This window comes from Eleutherodactylus coqui, chromosome 1 (genome assembly GCF_035609145.1).
Source record: "Eleutherodactylus coqui strain aEleCoq1 chromosome 1, aEleCoq1.hap1, whole genome shotgun sequence".
Classification (NCBI taxonomy): Eukaryota; Metazoa; Chordata; class Amphibia; order Anura; family Eleutherodactylidae; genus Eleutherodactylus; species Eleutherodactylus coqui.
The window spans coordinates 525,544,828-525,570,629 of record NC_089837.1 but is presented as its reverse complement, the minus strand read 5'-3'; the positions used below and the strand labels follow the sequence as shown (position 1 = coordinate 525,570,629).

General features: G+C 47.4%; 1 protein-coding gene across 1 annotated transcript in view; it reads left to right on the top strand.

The window, feature by feature from the left end:
* FAM168A (family with sequence similarity 168 member A) overlaps positions 1-25,802 on the top strand; it is an 83,654-nt gene that overhangs the window by 8,027 nt on the left and 49,825 nt on the right. The window contains exon 2 of the mRNA XM_066588331.1: positions 17,964-18,124. The gene's annotated coding sequence lies outside the window, so the exon portion shown is untranslated. The remainder of the gene's footprint in view (positions 1-17,963; positions 18,125-25,802) is intronic.

Sequence of the window (25,802 nt, the reverse complement as noted above, 5' to 3'; positions counted from 1 at the left end):
GGAGCGATCCCGGGGCTGCATTGTGCTGCCCTTGGCGCGGTGTATGCAGCCTCCATGCACGGTACATGCTCGCCCGTCTCTGAGCGGCCCCCCGACGGCTCTGCTTTGTGCTGCAGAGGCTGCCCGTCCCTCGCTGCCAGCCCCAACCTTTTGTTCTCCGCACAGCTGTGTTTGCACCTCTCGCCATTGTCGGCTTATTCCTCCCGCTGGCCGCATTAATGTGATTTCAATAAACTACACGGAGTCCTTTGTGTGGTGGAGGACACTTGTCCTGGCGGAGTGCAGCCGCTGCCATCCTGCCGACCTCCCCGGAGAGGCGGACTGTAATGCAATGCAGCGCGGATACCTGTAGTGGACCGGATAATTACCCATCATGCTCTCCGTGCCCAGGAACACAGACTGGCACTTGGTATTCCGCATCGGCAGCGTGCGGCTGATGAGACTGACAAGCGATGTGTCTGCTCCCGGGATCCTCGCACGTGTCCGCAATCATTTCGCATTGTTCCAGCCCGCTGCGTGCAGAACGGATCCGGGCATGGGGAGAAGCTGCTGCGGCCCTCTTTACATTCTGAGACCTCTGATGTCGCCTGTAGAGGTGCAACGAACTTACAAGCCGGCGCCATCTGTTCGTCTCCGCATCGCTTTACCCCCTAAGGGCGGCAGACGTGAAAATAAACCTGTGATCGCCAGCTGAGGCGCAAACTATTTTGGGCGGAACGACTTCACATTGTCATAATGCCGCAGAAGGAGACTTGAGCTCCCATCCCCCGCCGTCTTACCTGCTGCAGGCTCGCGCCACGGGCGATCTCTTATGTAGCATATTAGGCGCAAAAATCACATTACCGCAAGATTAAATGCAAGGCCGATCCACGGAGAGGGAAGCGTTTTCCTTCCGCTGTCGCCCCCTTTTCTTTTTTTCTTTTCTCCCCACATTCTAAAAATGATAACTCTTATTTTTCTGGATATTTACAGATTATTCTTTGCGGGACGAGCGGCTACATATAATGTACCGGAAAACTTAAAATGATTCCAAGTGGGGAGGAAAGCGTACAGCTGCGCAATTCTGGACTAGAGTTTGCTCTTACAACAATTAGGATGCAGTAAAATGCCGTTCTCTTTACTCCGCGGGTCGGTACGATTACGGCTGCGCCAAACTTATATGGTGGCTTTAATGCAGAGCAACATGAAAAATACAAAAACTAGCCGTCTGCCGCCATCTTTAGTCCCACGTTACTGTTTTACATTTGCGTCCGTCGGGTTGTGTGAGGGATTTTTTTTCTTTTGGTACCATTTTTGGGGGTACATACGACCTTTGGGTCCCTTCTTCTTTTTCAGTGCAGGGTGAGTGAAGGGAGCGCAGCTCTGGCGTTGTGTAGAGCTACTTTTTGTACCGTGCGGGGTTAAGAATGTAAAAGTTTAATAATCTGGATGTTTGTGGATGAAGAGATACCAAAATGTATTTTTTTTTTTTCCACATTTTTTTGATGAGACAACTGAGAAAAGGTTGTTTTTTTGTTTTTTTTTTGTCTTTATTAACTTTTTCTAATATTTAATTAAAACTTTTTTTGCTTATTGTTTTCTTTTTTTTCTTTAGTCCCCCACAGGGGACTTGAACTCAGTGTTTATCTGATTGCTCACACAGATTAATGCAATACCATAGTATTGCATTATAATGCATTTTGACAGGCAGTCTATGATGACCTACCACAGGCAGTCATTTACAGCAGTACTAGGCGGCCTACAGAAGGCCTCAGGCTGCCATGACAACCGAATGTTATCCCCCGGTCACACTGCTGGGGCGCCTTTTGGGACCCCTGAATGCCAACCGGTGTGTTTAAATGCCACAGTCAGCATTTGAATGGTTAACAGCCGTAATCAGCATGCATGCTGTTTGCCTGTGTTGCCAGCGGGTGTTAGCGGTCAAGGATGGCTGACGCCCGCAGTGTGTGTGGCGGGATCGGTTCTTGGTCTCAGTCCATATAAGCCCCACACGCCCAGGACATAAACGTACGCCTGGGGACGTGAAAGGGTTAATAAAAGGGACCTCAGTGAATCCTGTAATGGTCATTTTGCCGAGTTGTTAGACGTGACTCGCAGCAAATGATGGCCGACGCGTCTGGAGTCGCAGCCTCGTGTGTTGTGTATCACTTGCGTATTTTTTCGCTTGGATATTTTTTTGTTTTTGCGGTCCGTGTACTTCAGGGGTGCTGATGAGTATTGGTGATCCATCCTGGGGGCGGGCCATCAGTGGGGATCCCCTCCAGTCAGCTGTTCGCTGGGCTCACTGTCACTGCAGACAGACGGCTCTGTCCAGGGTCTGCCGTCTGGGATCCCCATCGATGGGGGACATGAGCTTACAGTCGGAGTAGGAAATAGAAGGACACGAACTTACAGACTGAGGAAATAGGTGGGACACAAGGTAGCGGTGCATGTACACAGTGACTCCACCAGCAGAATAGTGAGTACAGCTCTGGAGTATATTACAGGATGTAACTCAGGATCAGTACAGGATAAGTAATGTATGTACACAGTGACTACAGCAGCAGAATAGTGAGTGCAGCTCTGGGGTATAATACAGGATTTAACTCAGGGGCAGTACAGGATAAGTAATGTATGTACACAGTGACTACAGCAGCAGAATAGTGAGTGCAGCTCTGGGGTATAATACAGGATGTAACTCAGGAGCAGTACAGGATAAGTAATGTATGTACACAGTGACTCCACCAGCAGAATAGTGAGTGCAGCTCTGCAGTATAATACATGATGTAACTCAGGATCAGTACAGGATAAGTAATGTATGTACACAGTGACTCCACCAGCAGAATAGTGAGTGCAGCTCTGGGGTATAATACAAGATGTAACTCAGGATCAGTACAGGATAAGTAATGTATGTACATAGTGACTCCACCAGCTGAATAGTGAGTGCAGCTCTGGAGTATAATACAGGATGTAACTCAGGATCAGTACAGGATAAGTAATGTATGTACACAGTGACTCCACCAGCAGAATAGTGAGTACAGCTCTGGAGTATAATACAGGATGTAACTCAGGATCAGTATAGGATAAGTAATGTATGTACACAGTGACTCCACCAGCAGAATAGTGAGTGCAGCTCTGGGGTATAATACAGAATGTAACTCAGGATCAGTACAGGATAAGTAATGTATGTACACAGTGACTCCACCAGCAGAATAGTGAGTGCAGCTCTTGAGTAGAATACTGAATGGAACTCGGGATCAGTACAGGATAAGTAATGTATGTGCACAGTGACTCCACCAGCAGAATAGTGAGTGCAGCTCTGGGGTATAATACAGGATGTAACTCAGGAGCAGTACAGGATAAGTAGTGTATGTACACAGTGACTCCACCAGCAGAATAGTGAGTGCAGCTCTTGAGTAGAATACTGGATGGAACTCGGGATCAGTACAGGATAAGTAATGTATGTACACAGTGACTCCACCAGCAGAATAGTGAGTGCAGCTCTGGGGTATAATACAGTACGTATCTCAGCATCAGTACAGGATAAATAATGTATGTATACAGTGACTCCACCAGCAGAATAGTGAGTGCAGCTCTGGAGTATAATACAGGATGTAACTCAGGGGCAGTACAGGATAAGTAATGTATGTACACAGTGACTCCACCAGCAGAATAGTGAGTGCAGCTCTGGGGTATAATACAGGATGTAACTCAGGAGCAGTACAGGATAAGTAGTGTATGTACACAGTGACTCCACCAGCAGAATAGTGAGTGCAGCTCTTGAGTAGAATACTGGATGGAACTCGGGATCAGTACAGGATAAGTAATGTATGTACACAGTGACTCCACCAGCAGAATAGTGAGTGCAGCTCTGGGGTATAATACAGTACGTATCTCAGCATCAGTACAGGATAAATAATGTATGTACACAGTGACTCCACCAGCAGAATAGTGAGTGCAGCTCTGGAGTATAATACAGGATGTAACTCAGGAGCAGTACAGGATAAGTAATGTATGTGCATAGTGACTACACCCGAAAATGGGGGGACACGAGGTAGCGGTACTTGTGCTGTACAATGGCCGGCCATCTTTGATAACTAGGGTAGTATTTATAGCTGCTGGGGTGATCGCCGCAGCCTCTCCTCAGTGACGTCAGATTGTCTTATGGCCTGACACCAGTTGACTCCCAGTTCCGTGCCTGGTCTGCAGCGGAGGGGCCCAAGTGCTCACCGGAGCCCTGCAGCCCCCCTCAGCAGCTGATGTCGGGGGATATTGATCGTCAGACTCCTACTGACCAGATATTGATGACCTATCCTGAGTGCAGGGTATATGAACAGAGGATGCGATTTTGGGTTCCGTACCGCTTCTGTCCAGTCTCCACATAAGGTAACTGGGTCACATCTGTAAATGTATGCCCCCTAGTGGAGGAGTTGTCACCTGTCTTGTCCGATTATACCACTTTACGGCGCCGCTGATTAATCAGATTCTAAAGGTTTTCCTTCTGCGAGATATTAACGTAGTTCATCCGAAGCGTCATGTCATAAGTAGAAAGTCGCCAGACAGCGAGGAATGTCGCGGTTTTGTGTTACGGTGAGCGCCAAGCACTAACTGCAGCTTGAGGGGGTTCTAAGTGGACCCCCATCCCCGAAGAGTGCATGAAGGGGGGATCAACGATCATATATTGTCTGATGTTACGCTGCTATTATATGAGCGCAGTGGATGCCGCTATCGCTCGCGTCTTCCCACTATTTGTCAGGCTGCACTAACAAGCACAGGTGAAGCTCCGCAATTAGCGCGATTACATAAGCGTTAACGGGCTGTATTAGTGCTAGTCGCCAGGTTTCATCTGCATTTGCCAGCAGCCCGGCGGTTGTCGGGACGCGAGCTCTAGCTGCAAGCACTCGTATAATAGCAGCCTAGACGGCCGGTTAAGCTCCAGTCTTGGCGATCCGCGCTCGTTAACGCTAATATCGGCCCACATAAGAGGACCCTGAGGGTCTTAACGAGCAACATTCAGGCGCGGGTCATCCGGGGTGTTTCCTGCAGACTTGTGGACCACGTGGGCCTCAACATAAACTGGTAGATGCCTGTCCGTATTACACTGCATCACCCTGGAGCTTCCCAAGGCTTAAACTTACATCGCAGGCATCTTTCTCGGCTTCGTAAAACAGAGATTGGCGCCAGCTTTGGAATCGTGATGATGGTGGACGTAGCGGTCAGCTGAGTGGGAGTAACCCGTGGTAGCGGAGCGCCAACAGCTGCAACCTGTCAATATCATGAGATGATACGCGAACTTTTCTCGCCGGTTAATAAGCATTGTACGGTACCTTCACGCGCCGCGGAAAAAATAGCGATGGGCGCGTTTACACTGGAGGTTTTCTCGTGCGAGTTTTGTGCGTTGCACAAAAATACGGCCCATTATTTGCAGCTGGTCTATTTACACGTAACAAGGCAGGCCGAGCACGCCGATGACGTCACCACTTACACTTAGCACGCCGATGACGTCACCACTTACACTTTGCTCTTCCCGGCAGGACGCTGCGCTCTACCGCGTCTGTCAGCGTTGAAAATGCTTCCCACTGATTTCAATGGGCGACACGTCGCGTTTAAAAAAAATGCGTAAACGGCGAAACTAGAACCGACAACGCTCGAGAAACACGGCGTTTGGACGCTCGTCTGAGAAGGCAATGGAAGCGCCGGGGGTTTAAATGCCGCGCTAAACGCTGAAAAAAGCGGACTGTGTGAGAGCGGCGTCATGCTGCACGATAACAACATTGCATCGCACTCGCAGAACATCACATCCACGTGCCGCCGCTCTGCAGTTTTCTTTTTCTTTGCTGCTATAAGATTTAATGGGGGTTTTCTGCAGCGGAATCGTCCAAAAATAGGACTTCCTGCGACTTTTGCGTTCCGGACCATCAGTCTGGGAGAAATCATTCCTGCGAATAACGCATTGAAAGCAATATGTTATTTTCACGTGCGATATCTGACCGTAGCGCAATCAGCCAGTTGTCATGTGAGCAAGTCGCCCGTGTGAACGCACCCTCAGGCCGCTCGCACACTGCAGCGCGCCACAATTTAAATCACGGCGCATTGTTGAAATTTTATTTCATTGATGAGTCGCGCTAAACGCATCAAACGGAACAGGCTCGGCTCCAGCGCCGCGATCGAGCGCATGTCTACTAGGCTCCACTGAAAGCAATGCGACCGGACGGCGTCCAGCGCTGCATGGGAAGCATTAAATGCTGAAACAAATGGCTGTATGAGAGGGGCCTCATTGGACTGCGGATTTTGGCGCAGATTTTTGTATGGCGGTATATTCCACCACATGTGACAACCGCTCCCCGTCGGGCAGTTAGTGGCCCGTCTCAACGTTCATTGCCCGTTCATTTCAACTTCTAGATGACGAGCGCCGTGCCGGCGACCTGGAAGATTTCAGTTTACGTGAAATGGTTCGGCGTGAAAAACGCGCCTGCGCTCTTCCCACCTGCTAAAGTAGAAGATGGAATTACTCAACAGAAACGCATTAAAATGACCCGGCAGGAGGACGTTTATTAGCAAATTTTTGAAAATGAACATTTTCCAATCCGGTGTCGGCCGTCGTTAATATTTCCCCGCACAGCTTCGGGGTCGGAGGCTGCTCTGCATATATGTTACAGTATACAGGACAGCGTATACATGCAGAACCGCCTCCGTCACCGCCCTTGTGAGGACCTGGGCCTGAGGCAGCGGGCTCAGGATGCCTCATGGTAAGGCGTCGTGTGCAGGCCGTCCGACAGGCAGCAGTTGTATCCGTAGAACCACGTACAGGATATACATATATACCCCCCTCCTTCCATGTGCAGGCAATGCAGGTGATGTGGCGCCGTCGGCTCGTTGGCACCACGTGAAAGCGTATTGCAGGTACGGCTGGATCCGGACGCCACAGGGTACCAGGAGACGGCCCTTTTGTCTGATTGTGCTTCCCAGCTGCCATTTGACCTTCTGCCCGTCTTCTGATATCTGATTGTTCCTTGCCGTCGGTCTTGGCGCTCCGCTCCTTCGTCAATCAGTATTTAGGCCTCTCTGTCTGAACGTTTCAGTAATTTCATTATTTTGTACTGATGGGGTATTTATTACGCCGCGGCGCCGTTTTCTGTGGTCGCCGTTTTGCGTTTTCTCGGATTAATGAATAATAGTACATGAATGGGGTGACATGGGGAGGAGTGTTGGCTTCATCCACATCACGTTCCCTCCTCATGTAACGGGGTCCGGTCTCGGCTCACACCGGCCGACGTACAGTTCAGGTTCCTGCGATCAGCGATTGTCCTTCAGACTGATTAGCGAATGAATTCATTCGGCGTTCGTTTTACGTATGCCTAAAAATCGGGTATAGAATCGGTCCGTGTGAACAGGCAGTTCATGGATGAACGATTGCCTGTTTACTGTGAATGGAGGCGGACGGACAGAGCAGTCTGCAGGTTCGCTCCACATCCATTCACTGAGTATGTTTTGATGTACAAGAACGATCGTCACTGAGACGACCTTCCCGGCATCCGGGAAGTCCTGTGTAATAGTGTCCCTATTAAAACCGATTCGGGATGGGGTCCCTAGATGTAAGCGGTCTGGACCATTAGAGACTGAAGCTGTAAGGTACTGCACAGTGACTCCACCAGCAGAATAGTGAGTGCAGCTCTGGGGTATAATACAGGATGTAACTCAGGCTCAGTACAGGATAAGTAATGTATGTACACAGTGACCCCACCAGCAGAATAGTGAGTGCAGCTCTGGGGTATAATACAGGATGTAACTCGGGGTCAGTACAGAATAAGTAATGTATGTACACAATGACCCCACCAGCAGAATAGTGAGTGCAGCTCTGGAGTATAATACAGGATGTAACTCAGGAGCAGTCCAGGATAAGTAATGTATGTGTACAGTGACTCCAGCAGCAGAATAGTGAGTGCAGCTCTGCAGTATAATACAGGATAAGTAATGTATGTACACAGTGATTCCACCAGCAGAATAGTGAGTGCAGCTCTGGAGTATAATACAGGATGTAACTCAGGATCAGTACAGGATAAGTAATGTATGTACACAGTGATTCCACCAGCAGAATAGTGAGTGCAGCTCTGGAGTATAATACAGGATAAGTAATGTATGTACACAGTGACCCCATCAGCAGAACAGTGAGTGCAGCTGTGGAGTATAACTAACTAATGTAGATACACAGCGAGTCTCCTGTAGATTCTTCATATACTTCTTCCTGACTGTTGGCCCCCCACTTCTGAGTTTGGATTTACTTTGGGGATACTTTGTAGGATGATAACTGGATTATTGGATTGCGGATTACCGGGACGTCACAGATGCCAGTCTTTAGATGCTTTGTACATTATTCGGACCACCCTGCAGTATTCAGGCACTCGGTCTAATTCTCCAGTTTTTTGGCTCTCTTTCATTTTGGCTGCTCGTGTGTGTGGACAAATTGGAGATTAATCCCATCTCGCGGAACGTGCGCTGAGCGCCAGCGTCGGCCTGTGCGGCTGGCAGACATCACGGATGTGGAGAGCGGCTCACAGTCGGCACTTACAGGATGTCTGATTTTGAAGGCTTTTTAGGATTTCTTGTTCCCTGCTCCGTAAAGAGCTTCTGTGCCACCAAGATCCGGACCGTTAGAATAGTTCAATGTAAATCAATGCGATTTAAGCTGTCCGTATTGCCTGCTTAAAAAATACGCGCATAATATGGAGCACAGATGACAACAGATGAATGCAGGGCAAAGGAAATTCAGGCTATTTCCGCATTTAACACCTTTGTCTGTGTAAGTAGCTTTAAAAAACAGCCATTTTTCTGCTTCATCCTCCGGCCGGCTGTCGGTGTAGTAGGGCTGGCCGGATGGCGGTGTAGCGAGCTGGACATCCACATCTGTATGATTTCAATGCAAACGTCCAGTTTCACCGCTCTGACAGCGGGCTGAAGAATCAGCTGATCAGCATGGGATCCTGAGCCACGGACCGCCATGATCAGTGATGACCTGTCCTGAGGTTAGGTCATCAATAGTAAATGCCCAGAATACCCCTTTAAGCCCTGCCATAGGTATAGCTTATAAGGGTTGTGCTGTACATTGCGCAGTGGCCCGGATTAGTAGAGTCCCAGTTACTTTGCCAAGACTCTGCCTGCAGTAGCAACCTGGGCCACTGCGTAATGTACGGCACTGTCTGCTTCCTGTTGCAAAACAGCTCGACGTGGGACAACCCATTTAATTGGAGGAAGTCCATGAGAATCCTGGGGGGGCATTGTAACTGGCAATCCTCTATCTTGTTGCAGGTGGCCTTTTGGGGGACAGAGGAAGCCCCCTACCTCAGGCCAATTGATAGCTGCGTCTAAATGGTTAACTGGCCCAGATCAGCGTGATCTTCGATCTCAGCCGTTGCAGCCAGTGGTCAGTTGTCACCTACCCTCTGCTCGGCCCACTCTATACACTGGCATCTGCCGTACATGTATGGAGGCGGTCAGTAAGGGGTTAAAGGCAGTTTCCGGAAACATGGAGTGCGCCCAACATGAACTATAGTCTGTAGAGCCCGAATTTTACAAGTAGGTGTTATCCGCCGTCTTCTCCATGTAGTCTGAAAACTTTACCATAAGCCCATATTGCTTTCATGTAGTTTCCCTTGGGTATGGCCTGTAGGCGAATGCCATTGGGTGGTCGAGCGCGTGCAGTAGCCGCGCCGCCATATTGATCAGAAGATTTGGGGACTGCATTGTGCCTCCAACATGAATAATCTGTATTTGGAACCTGCATGTGCGCAACAAGAGGTAAATCAGTAAAGGCTAGCAGACTCTGGCAGCATGCTGGACCATGTAGTTCCACAAGCCTTGGCCGGTCTCGGGGCTCCCATCTGCTCAGCCCTACTTCTGGTCTTTCCTGATTCTCCATTGATCGATGCATTCATTATGTGCGGCTGCGTACAGCCGGCCAGACTCCGTTTTGTTTCATCTATTTGCTGGTGTCATCGGGGAGATGTTTGCAGGTGCTTCGCCAGCACAATGGATGCTGCAGTGACCCTGATCGCCCCGTATGAAGGACGGCTCTGGTCTGCTAACAGATCTGCTCACATGATAGTGGGTGATAACTGAAGCTCACCGGTCGTGACATACGAGGGAGTAATGTTTCTTCTTGTGGAGAGCACTACCAGCGAGTCTTATCGACCATGCAATGTCTCCTGGGAAAAAGCTATGCAAATGAGCAAGATATAAGGTCTCCACAGTGCCTCCTCTTGGAAGTTAGCTACCATGTGTTTCAATAGCCAACCTTTTAACCCCTTAGCGCCCAGGATGCACTGTATATGTCAATTCTCACTGTGGTATCTAAATGTTCTTGATTGGCGTTTAGGGGTCTCTAATGGCCCCCCACAATGTGTTTTAGTTTTCAGGTGTCATGGCAACCAGGGGCCTTTCACGCCTCCCAGGGCTGCCATGCATATCTTCTTATTAAGAGTTGCCTGTGGCCTGTCTTAATATAATACTTGCAGAAATACAATACACTGCAATACTCAAGTATAGCAGTATATGGCGTAAGTGATTAAACGTATGCAGGTTCAAGTCCTGTATGGGGAGTTTAAGGGAAAAAATAAAATAAATACATATATTTGATATCGCCACGTCCATAAAAGTCCGCGGTATGAAAACTACACGTTATTTATCCCGCATGGTGAACGTGGTCCGAAGAAACATTCACGATGACAGAACTGCGCCTTTTTCTTATTCACCCGTCTCCTTTTAAAAATGTCCAAACAATTGATAGTCCTAAAATACTTCAAAATGGTACCAATAGAAACCACAGAAAATGAGCCTCGCGCCGGCCGTGGAAATACGAGGTTCCGATAACAGAAAAGATCTTTAACCCTTTGCAATCTAATTTTAGATTCAGGGTTTCCTAGGGGGCTTTCTCTTTCTGCCATTATATGATGGCGCCATCTGCTGGCTAGAGCCAGTACTGCGGTATAGGACATGCTGGAGAGGCCTCCGACAACAGAGCGGCCAGTAATATACAGTGAGAATACTCTGCCGGATGTCTTCTGACATCGGAGCTGTACAGGCTTCAATCAGAATGTCTGAAGACGTCAGACAGTGGATTGGAAAGGGTTAAAGAAAACTTGGCATCGCTGCAATCGTACCGACCCGCAGAATAAAGTTATGGCCTCAGTTTTGGCGCAGTGTGCACGCCGTAACGCCAAGACGCAGAAATAGGGAAATTGCATTTTTAAAAATATTTCACTTAAAATTTTTTACTTTTTTTTCCGTGCAAGAAATGGTAACCCTGAAATATACAGCGCCGCGTCCCGCGAAAAACACGAAGTCCTCAGACGGCTGTGGTGATGGGTAAATAATGGGTGAAGGGGGGTCTGCGTCTTTAAGGGGTTAAAAAGCCTTGCAACATGACTGCAGATAAAAGCCCAATCCCTGTAGCAGACTGATGAGGGGCAAGAACCCTAAAACAGCTGTATGTACTCGGGTATTCTACTACAGCTACATCTCTAGCCATGAGGCAAGGCTGGTCAACGGTGACCCACAGGGAACATACTTTCCTATAGGTGGCGCTGCAGAGGGATTATTCCATACCTCATTTGCACAGTCACGTCACTTTGCAGTATCAACCTTATTTCTGTTTCTGTGGATACAGACCGCAGTGTAAAGCATGGAGGTTTCCCTGTAGTTCCCCCGGCGCCGTTCGTGGACATATATTCACCTGTGTTGTAGCTGAGCCGCTCGTCTGTCTCTGCTGTGCGTCCGTCGCGCTGCGGAAACACAGTTGGCTCTATTAAATGGACAAATCCTTGTGCGGAATTCCTGGCGCAGGTTATACACGGAAACGGCGTGAGATCGCGATCAAGAAGGCAGAGGTTACTTTATCCGCACAGGGATTTGAAATCCGTATGCAGGAAACATTTGCGCTGGATAAAAATAATCGCAGCGCGGAATCCCACGGAATAGAATGAGGACTCGACTCGGAATATCATGGATTCTACGTCAAATATGGCTGCAAAATACCGACATGTGACGCGCCATAAATCTGATATCACATGGCAGAGTATGTATCCAATCCATGCCACGGAAAGGGCAGTCCTGCGGAAATCTCCCCTACTAGCGGTGACTGCGCATGCGCCTAGAGGATCGTTACCCCCGCTGCGTCCAGGGTCAGATGACTGCGGGAGTAATGATCTTCAAGGTGCATGTGCAGTACGGCGGCCTTCAGTAAGGCCTCAGGCACACAGGCGGATTTGCATCGCGGAATCCGGAGCGCGCACCGCCGTTAGCATGCTATGGGGAAGAGCTTCTTCATGCACATGAGCGGAAACTGGTTGCGGTTTCCGCTCGTGGTTGAAAAATCGCTGCATTATCCCCATTTTTGAACAACTTCATTGAGGTCGATGGAAGCCGTTTGCTCCGCGGTCCTTCCATAATGGATATGGCGACCTTTCTGCCAGGACTGGATTCTGCGTGCGGAATCCGACCCGCCCGTGTGCATGAGGAATTGGGGAAAGTGGAGGTTCGTAGGGTTTGCAATGGCGCAGGATTACAGCGAAGGGGAGAAATCCGTATACATGCCAATCAAGAACAGGCGCGGGCGGCGCGGCGCTGAGGGAAATATCTGACTTTTTTCTCCAAGATCGGATTCTTTTTTTTTTTTTTTCCCAGCTCATTAGAATACGGCGCGGGAAAACTTCGACAGCAGATTGTAACGGTATCGGAACCCGTACCGCTAAACTAACGAGCCATAAGGAAGTCTCATTAGCAGCGAGGTTTATCGTAGATTGCATTGTAACAACTTGTTGGCAGGTTCCCTTTAAGGCCGCTGAGCCGAGTGCTTCTCTCACCACCTTGCTGACAGGCTCCAGGCGGGAGGAAGCAGCAGCTCTGGATGTGGATGTAGTACAAGGGCAACAATGTGTTCACAAATGATACAGCAGGTAAGGCCGGCGTTTCCCCGTAGACGCCTGCGTCTTGAAGACGCCTCCTCAGGTCGTATAGCTGCTGTGCGGTGTTCTTGTTTTAATTCTAATTTTTTTAGCTTTTTCTTTTTTTTACCCTGCCTGCCTGAAAATGTGGCTTGATGGCGCCATTCGGCTATTGAAATGTCAGGGATCCATTAGATGAATATTTAAAGGTCACACACTTGGTAAGAAGTCGTATTACAGCGCAGAAAGTCCTTCAGAAAATGAATGTTTCTTGCACGGCGGAGTAATAGACTTCTCCAGCCGGCAATTACTACGTCTTCCCAAAGCGTCCGCCGCATTACACAGCGAGTGTGCGAAAACCGCGGACCCATCAGATACAGGAGTTATCGCCGGGCATCGAACACGCAGCGATGTCACCTATGTACACCAACCGGCCGCTTTAGTAGGTAATCTAGTAGCGTTGGACTGTTTTGGGGCTTTCAGAACTTTGGAAATTCACCATTGTGTAGATTCCACTCGGTGATGAAACCGTTCTGAAGGAATATCGGCCCCTACGGACAGGAAGCTGCTTGTAGTTGCTGTAGATTAGATGGCGGTGCTGACATGTTATGACCGGCTGACAGGAAGGGGTCAGCGATTCATGCTGCTTACGCCAAATTCTGACCTCCTATCAGCAACAGCGATCTGGATCCATCCGACCAGGAGATGTTTTCCAGTGATACAAGTTTTGCGCTGTTTTGCCCGCTGGAGTCTTTCTGTTTCTCTTAGACACAATGGGGCTGGAACTGGTCGCCTGCTGTTATAGCCCATCGGTGATGAGGAATCCTCAAATGGTAGAGTTGGAAGGGTCCTCCTGGGGTCATCGCCACCCGGGAGCAGGAGCCGCAGATGGATCTCCACTGTCAGCCTATCTGACCGCAGAGAATCGTGGCAATTCGCAGCACGCTGTGAATTGCCGTCCGCGAGCGGAGAATCGCAGTGGTTCTCTGCTCCAGGAGATGGGGTCGGCGCTTTCCATAGCAGTGCTATGGAAAGCTTCAGATGCCATGATTCGCGAAATCATGCCCGTGGATGGGGCTTAGCATGAGCGGGCATCTACGTGGTACATTGTCATGGGTCTGGGGGGATCTTTCTCCCTGTGGAGGGGACCATTAGGGTGTAGGTTGCATTTTAAGCCATGCAGTGTTCCCTGGGAAACAGCTATGTAAATGAGTGATGGAGTAATCCTGCACAGCGCCACCTGTTGGAAGATATTTCATGTATTTCAAGGTTTCTGTAAGGCCAGTGTCAGTAGGCTGTTGTAAAGGAGATCTCATCAGCATTTTCCATAACATCTGGACATCCAGCACTTTGATTTTTGGTAGTTTGCAGCTATTTTGTTTTTTCCGTTTTCTACCTTATGGGGGCGCCGTCCTGCGTGCGGCTACTAGAATTGACAGGATATTCAGTGGACCTTCTGGAGGCAGAAACAAACCTGCCTATAATATCCATTAACGTCCAGACCTCTGCTCGCTGCCCGTCTCGCCGGCAGCCGCGCGTCCTCCTTGGGAACGTCTTTAAAATGTTCTGATCCTTCTTCAAAAGAACATAAAAGGATTTCTTCAGTGGAGTCTGCAGACGGCCCCAACTTGGGGGGGGGCGCTCCCCAGAACCTGGACGCGTCGCTGCCGCGGATTTAATGAGACCCCTCAGTGAAAGGAGACGTGCGGAGATGGGCCGTCACCTGATCAGCGGCATAGTTATAGACCGCGGCCGCTCCCGCGCTGCGCTGGGGGAGGGTCAGGGTTTACGTCTCTGCTACGGTTTTGGAGTAGAAAAATTGAAAGAAAACGGGGGTGGGGGGTGGGGGGGGGGGGAGGGGGGGGAACGGATCGCTTTCAAAAAGCGGAATATCTTCAGTTTGCTTTTCCTCCATTAGGTTTTTGCTGTTTTGGACGTTATAAAATAGTACAAAAAAACCCCAAAACTGAAAACCTAAATAAATATGGGAACCTTTCTATTTTTTTATTTTTTTTGGGGGGGGGGGGGGGGGTGTCTTCTAGCTTCTGTACTGCGGATGTGTGCAATACAGGGTTCCCCCCCCCCCCCCCCCCAAAAAAAAAAACTCCTGCTTTCCTGCGCAATCTGCAGCCATTGCGGATTGGGCCGTGGATCGGACGACTTCCATTGACTTCAGTGAAAACCGCCCGCACAGAGTCCGCACTAAGACGGAGCATGCGGAGTCCAGAAAACAAATCTGCATGTGAAAATTTAGTGCGGACGCTCCATGGTTCCTTAAGGGCAGCTTGAACTGCGGATCCTCCGTGCAGCGGCCCTGAGGCCTAAATGTATCACCACCACCACCCCCCCCACAACTTTGTTCTTGTACATAGGAGGCAGTATTATAGTAGTTATATTTTTGTACATAGGGGGCAGTATTATAGTAGTTATATTCTTGTACATAGGGGGCAGTATTATAGTAGTTATATTCTTGTACATAGGAGGCAGTATTATAGTAGTTATATTCTTGTACATAGGAGGCAGTATTATAGTAGTTATATTCTTGTACATAGGAGCAGTATTATAGTAGTTATATTCTTGTACATAGGGGGCAGTATTATAGTAGTTATATTCTTGTACATAGGGGGCAGTATTATAGTAGATATATTCTTGTACATTGGGGGCAGTATTATAGTAGTTATATTCTTGTACATAGGGGCCAGTATTATAGTAGTTATATTCTTGTACATAGGGGGTAGTATTATAATAGTTATATTCTTGTACATAGGGGGTAGTATTATAATAGTTATATTCTTGTACATAAGGGGCAGTATTATAGTAGTTATATTCTTGTACATAGGAGCAGTATTATAGCAGTTATATTCTTGTACATAGGGGGCAGTATTATAGCAGTTATATTCTTGTACATAGAGGGCAGTATTATAGTAGTTATATTCTTGTACATAGCAGGCAGTATTATAGTAGTTATATTCTTGTACATAGGGAGCAGTATTATAGTAGTTATATTCTTGTACATAGGGGCCAGTATTATAGTAGTTATATTCTTGTACATAGGGGGTAGTATTATAATAGTTATATTCTTGTACATAGGGGGTAGTATTATAATAGTTATATTCTTGTACATAAGGGGCAGTATTATAGTAGTTATATTCTTGTACATAGGAGCAGTATTATAGTGGTTATATTCTTGTACATAGGGGGCAGTATTATAGTAGTTATATTCTTGTACATAGGGGGCAGTATTATAGTAGTTATATTCTTGTACATAGGAGCAGTATTATAGTAGTTATATTCTTGTACATAGGGGGCAGTATTATAGTAGTTATGTTTCTGTACATAGGGGCAGTATTATAGTAGTTATATTCTTGTACATAGGGGGCAGTGTTATAGTAGTTATATTCTTGTACATAGGGGGGCAGTATTATAGTAGTTATAGTCTTGTACCTAGGGGGGCAGTGTTATAGTAGTTATAGTCTTGTACCTAGGGGGGCAGTGTTATAGTAGTTATAGTCTTGTACATAGGGGTAGTATTATAGTAGTTATATTCTTGTACATAGGGAGCAGTATTATAGTAGTTATGTTCTTGTACATAGGGGGCAGTATTATAGTAGTTATATTCTTGTATATAGGGGCAGTATTATAGTAGTTATATTCTTGTACATAGGGGGCAGTATTATAGTAGTTATGTTCTTGTACATAGGGGCAGTATTATAGTAGTTATATTCTTGTACATAGGGGGCAGTATTATAGTAGTTATATTCTTGTACATAGGGGGCAGTATTATAGTAGTTATATTCTTGTACATAGGGGGCAGTATTATAGTAGTTATATTTTTGTACATAGGGGGCAGTATTATAGTAGTTATATTTTTGTACATAGGGGGCAGTATTATAGTAGTTATATTTTTGTACATAGGGGGGCAGTATTATAGTAGTTATATTCTTGTATATAGGGGGCAGTATTATAGTAGTTATATTCTTGTACATAGAGGGCAGTATTATAGTAGTTATATTCTTGTACATAGGGGGCAGTATTATAGTAGTTATATTCTTGTACATAGGGAGCAGTATTATAGTAGTTATATTCTTGTACATAGGGAGCAGTATTATAGTAGTTATATTCTTGTACATAGGGGGCAGTATTATAATAGTTATATTCTTGTACATAGGAGCAGTATTATAGTAGTTATATTCTTGTACATAGGGAGCAGTATTATAGTAGTTATATTCTTGTACATAGGGAGCAGTATTATAGTAGTTATATTCTTGTACATAGGGGGCAGTATTATAATAGTTATATTCTTGTACATAGGAGGCAGTATTGTAGTAGTTATATTCTTGTACATAGGAGGCAGTATTGTAGTAGTTATATTCTTGTATATAGGGGGCAGTATTATAGTAGTTATATTCTTGTACATAGGGGGAAGTATTATAGTAGTTATATTCTTGTACATATGAGCAGTATTATAGTAGTTATATTCTTGTACATAGAGGGCAGTATTGTAGTTATATTCTTGTACATAGGGGGCAGTATTATAGTAGTATATATTCTTGTACATAGGGGGCAGTATTATAGTAGTTATATTCTTGCACATAGGGGCAGTATTATAGTAGTTATATTCTTGTACATAGGGGGCAGTATTATAGTAGTTATATTCTTGTACATAGGGGGCAGTATTATAGTAGTTATATTCTTGTACATAGGGGGCAGTATTATAGTAGTTATATTCTTGTACATAGGGGGCAGTATTATAGTAGTTATATTCTTGTACATAGGGGGCAGTATTATAGTAGTTATATTCTTATACATAGGAGCAGTATTATAGTAGTTATATTCTTGTACATAGGGGGCAGTATTATAGTAGTTATATTCTTGTACATAGGGGAGCAGTATTATAGTAGATATATTCTTGTACATAGGGGAGCAGTGTTATAGTAGGTATAATGGCTTACTGTATTTATAGACGGGTATTGGACACACTGACCTTCATCTATATGTCATTATCTGGTCTTTTGTCTATAAACTACTTGTTTTTTTCTCTTCCAGGATTAGCGCTCTTGGACCCTTTCTTGGACCGTTATCTGGGATGACAGTGATCTGATCCTTTATATTTTTCATCCTTTCTTCATTTCCACTTTTGGATCCATCTGACTTCTGCTGCCCACAGATCTGAGCAGGATCCAGGACCATCCTTCCTTGTAGAAGAGGTAAGTTGTCTTCTATATCCTCCTCCTGGGGGGGGACTGCCTTCTGTAGGTCATGTAGTTGGGTTGATGTGAGGGTATATAGTGCTGGCAGCTTCCATTGGATGTGATATATGTCGCTGGCCACAATGTGATTGTAGAGGAAATAACCTAATGGCGCAGGGAGGATCGTCAGACATATATGGGGTATGGGGTAATGATCCTGCGCGGCTGAGCGAACGTCTGCTGCTTGTCAACCTAAGATGCCACCTTGAAGAACAGAAGATATTGTCTCCCTGTTTAGTTGGTCGCAAATAATTGTTGTGGACCTGAGATGGAGCCTTCATGGACCTCCTGTGGCCTCTGGACCAGGACTTCCAGGACTTCTCTGCCTTTTGCTACTGGAGCCTCACTATTAGTCGCCATGCTTGCCAAGATGAAACTTTAATGTATCTCTCGTTTGTCTCCTGAATCCATCGCAATGTTAATTAATGCTCTTAGTCTCCTGTGTGTAGTGACAGTAAATGGTGTACTTGCTGTAACGTATGATGTCGCTATGGCACCAGGAACCAGAGCCCTATTTTAGGATATGTTCACACGTGGCGCACGTCCTGCATATTTTTCATCACTGATTTGCATGTGGAAAATCTGCAGTTTATTACAGTATTGGCCAAATTGATGAGATCCTGAGGGATAGCCTTGCAATTTATGCTGCACCTTTGTAACATTGTAACATAGTATGTTAGGCTAAATAAAGACAATGTCCATCCTGTTCAGCCTGGTTCAGCCCCCTGCTCCTCCCTCTCCCCCCATGTTGATCCAGAGCAAGGCAAAAAAAAACCCAATGACCCAGTACAGTGAGTCAGATGGGCGTTATAGGGAACGGGAGAGCAAGTGTCCTAGCTGGCTTCACTCCGTATGAATTAAATAGGAGCTAAAGCTAACTATAACCCTTCCAGTACTTCCCTTTCTGACACCCGGGCCGGCGTGGGAGTGGAATGGCGTTGGAGCCAGCTAGGGCACTTTTATGTCCTCTTTCATGTACGTCCGGTTAGCTCCTCGTCACCGGAGATCCCAAGCGGCTGGTTCCCGGCTGTTGAATAGTTTTTGCCTAGAAAACCCCTTTAATTCTTTTAATACCGGTGCGTAAGTAGATACGGGTTGAGGTAGAAGAGGGTCTGAAGTATTCATAATCTACATAATAACATAGTGTGTTGGGCAGAAGGGAGACGACGTCCATCTAATTCAGCCTGTTTCCATCCCCCCCCCCCCCCCCCCTTTGTTGATCCAGAGGAAGGCAAAAAAAACCAATGAGGCAGAAGCCAATTTAGCCCATTTGGGGGAGACGATTCCTTCCCGACTCCATAATGGCAGTCAGAATAATCCCTGCATCATTTATAGTTCCTACCTGACTGCAAGACCCGGATCAACAACCCCGCCAGTTATTTAATGTCTGTATCCTGTAATATCATAGCACTCTAGAAAGACGTCTAGGCCTCTCTAGTTCTTGGATGCATCATTAATAGTTGGTCACCAGAGATCTGACCCCAGGGACCCCCAGCGATCAGATGTAAACCAGCACACTATTAATGTGTACAGAGCCAGAAGCGGACAGCTCCATACACAATTCTGTGGCCCGGGTCTGTAGTGCATTGAATACAGCGTACTGCAACCTGGGCCGCTGCAATGTGTACAGAGCTGTCTGCTTTCGACTCCGTCCAAGGAGACGACGGGCCCGGCAAACGACTGATCAATGGAAGTCCCTAGCAGTGGATCCTCTCTGATCAACTATTAAAGAGCTTTCTTGAGGATAAGTCATCCATAGTTCAGTCCTGGACAGCCACTCTTCCCCTCTGTGACGCACATGTATGTCGCAGCGGAGTGGGTATGAAGCAGCTTTGGGAGACAAGCGTACTGCATACACCGCTGGTGCCAGCTAACGGTTATAATTGGAACTAGTTCCAATCGTGGCCATTGGACAGCTTACATAGGCTCTCAATGCTGAGTGGGGCATGTCATCAGTCAGCCTCTTGCCTCCAGCTCCCAATTGATCCCACACAATGCGATCGTCGGGAATCGATTGGTTGTCATGGCAGTCCTGGGCCTGGTGAAGGCTCTCTGGGCTGCCATGGATTCAAGCCTATTGTTAAAACGTTAAAGGGGTTCTGTCGTTAAAAAAATAAAATTCTATACTCCCCTATTCCTCCCCTGTCAGTCTACTTGACTCATCTTCTCCGCGACGATATTCTCCTGTGTCCTGCAGTCCCGGAGGGTCACCTTATCTACAGCTGGCTGATTCTTCTGCTTCCGGAAGCGACCACTCACAGGCAGTCTTCTTTCTCCTCGGCGATGTACGCTACGTCACTAGTTCACAGCCTAGGAGGGAGTGCCGAGCTATTGCTGAGACTGCTCATGCCCGATGTCTCTGCAATAGATCAGCATTCCTTCCTAGCCAGTAAACACTACATCACAGGGACGTAGCGTACATTGCCAGGCAGGAAGAAGTATGTGAGGAAAGCTGGCTTCATAACGAAGAGGAGGATCCGGGCCGGCTGGAGGTGACATGACCCGGCAGACTGCAGAAGATGCGGTAAGGTGTCACCTGGGGAGGAATAAATGATTATATAGAATTTTTATTTTTATTTTTTGAAAATGACAAAACCCCTTTATTATGATGCTAAAACTACCGTATGCTGCAATACAGAAGTATTGCTGTATATTATAGAAGCAATCAAATGATTTAAGGTTCATGTCTCCTAATAGGAATAAAAAGTTCAGATAAATAATGTAAAAACAAAAAAAATTCCTCTTTTCGAATTTCTTCCACAATAAGTTTAAACAATTAAAAATAAGCATTATTGGTATTGTTACGTCTGTAAAAGCTCAAACTAATTATTAACAATTTTTTTCCACACCGTGAACACGGTTTTGCTGCTTCTGAAAAAATTCAATATATGGCCTCCTGCACACAGGCAGGTCAGACCCCGCAAGTGGGGTTCCCACAGCAGAGTTCAACCTGGTGCCCGGCCAGTGACCCCAGCTTACTGCTCCACCGTCTTCCTACTCTGCTGCGATTGTGCCGCCTGCAAGCCGGCGCGCATGTGCATTACAGAGGGTGCCGGGCCATCGCTGCGTCATTCTGCAATGATGATTGCAGAATGGCTGCGGGAAGGACTGTTTCCGTTGACTTCAATGGAAGTCGGCTGTGCCTAGCCTGCACAAAAGCACAGCATGCTGCGATCTCTCCCCTGCAAGCGGAAAATCGCATTTGATTTCTGCTCATGGGCAGGAAATCGCGTTTTGGCATAGCATGCTATGGGCTGGATTTGCTGCAGATTCTGGAGGCGGAATCCCGCTCCGGATTTCGCGATGCAGATCCGCCCCGTGTGCAGGAGGCCTAAAGCGATCAAAATATCTTCTATATCAAAACAGTTTTGATATCAATGATCAATACTGATCTGCCGCATAAATTGGCGTGCAGCGAATCTGAAATCTGCGCCGTGTGGATAAGATTTGGTGAAATCCCACCCAGATGAGCTGTATTGTTAACGCTGCGGTTAAGCTACATGGGAACGCATCATTAGGCCTAAATTGTACAAGTGTGTCCGATTTTTGGTTCATGAAAATACGGGCAGATTTTAACCCTTCAGTGATGGACAATACACCTTTTATTGACCTCAATAATGGACTTTTACATCTTGTTAAAGCAGTGCTTTTATTGACTACTGACAGCCAGGCTCCTGCTCTAACTACCAGGAGAAACCACAGATCAAAAAAATCAAAACAACCCCCCCCCCCCCCCAAAGCATCGTCAGTGCCTTCTGTGTTTGTAAAAGTCTGATCTATGAAAATGACGCGTTGTGCATCCCACATGGTGAACGTTAGCGGGAGAAAAAAATGCGCAATGCCAGCAATGTTCTCCAAAACGCTATCAATAGAAACTGTAGGATGTTCCGCAAAAAATGAGTCTTTGAAGGAAAAATAACGGGACGCAGAAGATCACAACGGAAAATACAGATCCCCCCCCCCCCCCCCCAAATAGTTAGGCCTCATGTCCACGGGGAAATATCCGCAGCGGGTCACCCATACGCGTGATCCACGCCCCCATAGGGATGCATTGGATGCCCGCAGGTAATTAAATACCTGCGGATGTCATTTTACCCTGAGGAGCGGATTGTGTGTGCGGGAAAACACCCGCAGCACGCTCCATTTTAGTGTGGGGCTCCCGCAGGCTTCTATGGAAGTCGTCCGGTCCCGCGGTACACCCGCAGCTGAATTTCTGCTCTGCCACGGGAGAGCAGGAGCTTTAAAAAAAAAAAAAAAAAAAAAAAAAAAAAAAGCCGGTCTTTAATGCTGGGTTTCAATAGGACTGTTTCACCGCGGAAATCTCACGGTTTTGCCACAGCGAAAAACTGCGAGATTTCTGTGGGATAAGCGCAGCTTCAAAACACGTGCCCGCTTAGGCATGGGTTTTGGAGCTGTTTGCCCGCACGCTTTTGCATTGCGGAGAGCTCTCCCATACAGAGGAGCGAGGCCGTAACAGAAGAAAAAAATGGACATGCTGCGTCCTGGAAATCTGTGCCTCAGCGCTGGTTAATGCTGGTTTTGCCGCGACGGATTGTCCATCCCGTGTGGACGAGATTTTTGATAAATCTCATCTACATGGCTGGCTAACCCCGGGATTAGCAGCCGCAGGCCGATTTACTGCAGGGAAATTCCACGGCAAATCCCCCCCGTGTGAACCCTGCCTAAGGGGTTAATTGGCAAGCCATAACCGTAGAGTTGTAAACGTGACGTTGATGTAACCGCGGCTCCCGGCATGGAGACCTCCGTTCTTTACACTGCTGGCTGAATCCAGAGAACGAGCAGAACAGGAATAAAGGTCCTCTGTACTATAAACCTCCGTATTTGCCGTCCGTCCGGCGCTATTTATAAAGGCGTCTCGCTGCTCTGTGTTGACGGCGTGCGGTTCAGCAGGTGCAGCGCTCCTCCGTTTCCCCTCAGGCCTCTGTTCTCTCGGTTCCAGCTGTTACATAACCTTCTATTCTTAGTCCGGCCGGCGGAGATGAACGTGACATGTACTCTCATGTTCGCCAAGTGCAGATCTGCCCCCCGTATCACCCGTCACCTCCGCGCGATTCGCGCTGCTCCCCCGTGTGAGCGGATAGATAACTCACCACTTAGTAATCTCACGCAAGCACTAGGCGCACTAATGGCATCCAGCGAGGACGGACCGCTCCTGATCGTTACGGTAAAGTGCCGGAATGTTCTGCCATACGGAGGGTTTACTCCCAGGGAATCTCTTAACCCCCTTCTTCCTTCGAGCGGTCACAGCGGGGCACGGGTTCTTCTTGTGAATATCGTACCAATGACAGATAAAGCTCCCTGGAAAAGAAACGTTAAAAAAAAAAAGGGAAAATACGCAAAATTAGCTTTCCTAGGAGGAAGTAGGCAGTTTGTCTAGCGCCATCTATAGGTAAAATACTGGGCGCACCCATTTAACTGCTGTAATTAGGAGAAAATTGACTTCCGATGTTTGAAAGCGTTTATTGGGAGGGAGGCTGCATTTTTTGGTGGAGGAAACTTTTTCGGCAGCCATTTTGAAATCCGCCATATTGAATTCGGCTCAGGTTTTTCAAATGGAAAGGGAGTCGTGATGTTCCAATCTTGGCTAAAATGTACTCAGAATCCCGCGGGAAGTGTCCGTTTTGCCCGATCTACATGTGTTTAGGAGATGAGTGAGTTTTGTTTGCAGGAGGTCATGGTTTGGTGGGATTTGTGGGACTCGGATCATATTGTTTATTGACCGATCCCTTGGCGGGGAGAAGTCCCTCCAGATGTTAGAGATCAGCCAGTTCCCACATTACTGTCCACAGGATGGCGCAACTCGCACTCTGCAGATGGCTGGATGTGCAATTCCTTGGCCACTGGATTGGCTATAGGGGTCCGGTACAGCGGCCGCCGGAGTGAACGCCTTTGGACTTTTATCTCTGAGCCCATTTATAGTCCCGGCTGTGTACGGGGAAAGTATGCAATATAATTCATCTGAAACGGGGAATCCCGCAGCGTGTGAGGAATTATCACCGGCCGTTCTTCTACATGTTCCAGAAGACTGGAATAAACAGTTCCCCGTGGGCATCCGGCAGAATGGTGGACACATCGAACACTTTGTGAAACTTCACCCTCACTTAACTCCTAAACTAGTAGAGACGGAGCCACACTGACACTCCCCGCGGGGTTCGGAGTCAATTGTAGTCATAATGGAAATCACATGACCCCCTTCCCATTTAAAAAAGTTGAATTCAATATGGCAAATTTCAAAATGGCTGCCGAAAAAGTTTACTCCACCAAAAAAATAGAGCCTCCCCTCCCAATGAATGCTTTCACACAGTGGAAGTCAATTTCCTCTAAATTACCCCATTTGAAAAGGTGTGTCCAGACTTTTGCCTCGCGTTATTGTGTATTGCCTTGAAACGAGATTGCATTTTGGTTCCTGCCACTGTTATGAATTACGCTAACACGGCCACCCCAGAGCAAGCACCATGTCCCCGTTACTGGAGATTTGGAAAGGGAGAGAAGAACTAAACAAAGTGCAGAATAGACTTATCTATTTGTGATGTAAAGGGATCGTACCAACCGGCACAATCTGCTGATTTTGCAGGGGGGGGGGGGGGGGGGGGGGGGAGGAAGAGGCGGGCTTTGGGGTCCAAGCTGCTGCAGAGGGAACGTCCACGGGATAATTGTAATTTAAAATCCGCAGCGTTTTTCCCGCAGCGTGATCCGCGCCCCATAGGGATGCATTGGACACCCGCAGGTAGCTGAATACCTGCGAATGTCATTTTCCCCTCAAGGCGCGGATTGCGTGTGCGGGGAAAAAAAGCGCGATATGCTCCATTTTCGTGCGGGGCTCCCGTACGCTTCTATTGAAGCCGTCCTGATCCACGGTACACCCGCGCCTGAATTTCTGCTCTCTGCGCACACATGCCGGCATGCCGAGCACATCCGCCGGGCCAAAGAAAAAAGATCCGGCCGCGACGGAGGGCAGGTCTGCAGCGTCCGGACAGGTTAGTAAAATCTTTTTTTTTAGCATCATCTCCGCGGGAAAGGAGGGGACCCGCTGCGGGATTTTCCATGAAGAATCTGCGGCGGGCCTCATTTTCCCCGTGGACATGAGGCCTTATAGGACTGCAGCAGGTCTGCCAGAACGGGGGCCACAATTACTGAGAGAAGGGCCCCACTCTATGACGTCACAACTGCTTTTAAAGGCTTTAAAATAACCAAATCACTGTATGTATCCGTCCTTGGCCGTCAGGATCCAGCACTGTGGATATGGCGTAACCAACTGTATGAACGCAGCCTTAAAGGGGTTGTCCATATTTACTCAGCCTCAAAGGGGTTGTCCGGTTACTGGACAGCATTTCTCCAAGAGCTGCAACTGCATAAAAAAAAAAAGCCGTAGTTACCCGTCGTCTGCCGGTGGGATCCAGCGCCGTAGCCCTGCTGTCCTCCCGGGGAAGATGTTACAGGAAGTCACCTGAATACCAGGAGCTCAGGGCAATTACCTGCTTTTAGACACACGGATTTCTACCAGGTTGCATTGCTTTTCTCCAATGCAGATAGATGTGTGAACCTGGCCCAGGGGGCTTTCCCACAGTTGATCTATATCATGTATCCACAGGATAGGCGATAAATGCCCCATTGC